General features: G+C 47.5%; 1 protein-coding gene across 11 annotated transcripts in view; it reads right to left on the bottom strand.

Annotated features, from left to right (window-relative positions):
- The window catches only part of LOC125037318 (protein tramtrack, beta isoform-like), a 52,457-nt gene that overhangs the window by 18,228 nt on the left and 31,729 nt on the right, over positions 1–2,500 (bottom strand). For 4 of the 11 annotated variants that reach the window (XM_047630408.1, XM_047630407.1, XM_047630401.1 and 1 more), the window contains exon 1: positions 1,655–1,776. The exons of 1 other annotated variant lie outside the window; for it this stretch is intronic. The gene's annotated coding sequence lies outside the window, so the exon portion shown is untranslated. 6 more of the 11 variants (XM_047630400.1, XM_047630399.1, XM_047630405.1 and 3 more) reach the window with 6 other exon arrangements.

The following is a 2,500-nucleotide window of genomic DNA, read 5'->3' as shown; positions in this document are numbered from 1 at the left end:
TTCCATCTCCCTTCTTCCTTCCATCTCTTTCCATCTACCTCTCCTTCCTCCCTCCTTGCCTCCATCTTCCATCTATCCTTCCTTCCTCCCTCCCTCCCTCCATCTCCTTCCATCTACCCCTCCTCCCTCCTCCCTCCCTCCCTCCCTCTCTCCCTCCAAGTCAAGAGAAATACAGAAATCTTGTTTCTAAGCAACACAACGAAACACTTTAATGAACTCGCTTTTTCTTCTTTTTTTTCTCTCTCTTTTTTTTTCCTTAATGTATACCTGTATTTCTCCTCTGACTGGACTTGATGCTATTCCTTTTTTTTTTTTTTTTAATTCTCTCTTTTCTCTCTCTCTCTCTCTCTCTCTCTCTCTCTCTCTCTCTCTCTCTCTCTCTCTCTCTCTCTCTCTCTCTCTCTCTCTCTCCTCTCCCTCTCTCTCTTTATTTTAACTACGGCACAAATCGTGATTCTATTAACCTGTTCATATCAATTCTGATTGTTTTTTTGTTTTTGTTTTTTGTTTTTTTTATCCTCCTAATCTGCTTTATCAATAAGATACTTTGACACGTACACAGACAAACCCAAACGTGCGCACACACACACACACACACACACACACACACACACACACACACACACACACACACACACACACACACACACACACACACACACACACAGACTGCTCCTTTTAAAAGACTAACTCTACTTCGCTCTCTCAGGCCAAAATGAACTTAGGATTGTTAATTCAAAGCGTCCCCAAAACTTGTAAATCTACGAGTAAAAACCTAGATTTTTTCACGCCTGCTTTGACAACATATGCGAAGCTAAAATTACTTTGTGAATTCCTACGTTATTATTTATATATATTCACTGTTCATGCAATAATCATTACACACACACAGACACACAGACACACAGACACACAGACACACACACACACAGATATATATATATATATGTATATATATATATATATATATATATATATATATATATATATATATATATATATCTCACACAGCCGAAAAAAGAAAACTTTCTATTTTTGAAGAAATTCGTACCGAGTTCATTAACAGCTGACTGCGGTACGATAACAAACAAACAACGATATATAAGCGTGACAATTTTTTTATTTTTTTACCGAACTGATGATTCACACTGACAAAGGAACTCACCAAGCGAATACCTGTGCGATGAATAACAAGCGATAATAAATTCGTAACACACACACAAACAAAAAAAAAAAAAAGCACAAAAACATCCAGTTAGGGTACGTTGTCAACGGAACACAACCTAAACCTTGAGCGTCGAGAAACTTCACTTCAAAAGGAAATGATTTTGACACTTTAATTCCTTGCAAGAGAGAGAGCGAGAGAGCGAGAGAGCGAGAGAGGGCGAGCGAGGACGGACCGAGAGCAGCGACTTGGTCCGCGAACTTAGGCGCCACGGCCAAAACTTGTGCGAACTTGGGACGCGAAAAGTGGTGTCCGTCGCGCCTCCCTTGTTGCAAGGACTTCACTGCGTGGTTGGGACGCCTATACAACACGCCAAAACGCACACACGTACACACACAAGAACATGCACATACACACTCGCGCTTTAAGTAGATGGATACTGGTGTGTATATGATACACAGATGATACACATAGAGAACGACCCAGCACATGGAGCACTTTTCCGACGGACTGGCGAGCGAGTGCGTACGGGAACGGACACTGGCTTCGAGCACGAGGTTGTATGGTGAGGAGAGTCCAGGAAACACATGGCTCCTGATGCCTGTGTTGCTAAGTTGCAGGGTGGTTGCAGGTGTGAGCGAGCAAGTTGTTGCGGAGTGGTGGAAGCGAAGGGGAGGCGGTGTGGGCATCGCTCCCCTATCTGGCCCAGCAGCCCTCTGCCCTTGCCCTGCCCCCCCTCCTCTCCTCCCCTTCTCCTCCTCCTCCTCTGCTCCCTCCCAGCCTCATCCCGGCCCACCCACCACCACCACCATCGCCACCCCAGGCCCACTCTTCTCAACCCTTCCCTTCTCACTCAACCTCACCAACCCCACGCCGCTCGCCCCGTGTATCACACTAATACTGTGCACTTCTCTCCTTGGGAAATACACGCCGCACACACGCACACACACGCACGGAGTTCTTTGTGTCACGCCGCGACTCAACACTGTTTTCATTGATGCATTTGCAAGAGATCACTTGGGGCGCAGCGTGCCGTTCGCCGAAGCCTGGCTGGCCATAGTGTGTCACCATCGCTGTATGGTGAGCGCGGGTTGCAAGGCCCAACAAGGGTGGAGTTGTTGGCTGGCTCAATGCAGCTGAGGCCGACCCTGTTGGGCACTGTTCTCCCGTATAGGCAGAGGGGCCAGCTATGGTCCAGCAATAGATTGCAACACGAAGCGTGCTCGAGGCGTGGGCAGCGCTTCGGCACCGTGCACGAGGGCGGGCAGGAGGCACAGACACACACGCTCACTAGAGTAGGCAACAGCGGGGACGTGGCGGGTGATACAGCGGAGG

This window comes from Penaeus chinensis, chromosome 23 (genome assembly GCF_019202785.1).
Source record: "Penaeus chinensis breed Huanghai No. 1 chromosome 23, ASM1920278v2, whole genome shotgun sequence".
Lineage (NCBI taxonomy): Eukaryota > Metazoa > Arthropoda > Malacostraca > Decapoda > Penaeidae > Penaeus > Penaeus chinensis.
This window is presented reverse-complemented; position numbering and strand designations above follow the sequence as displayed.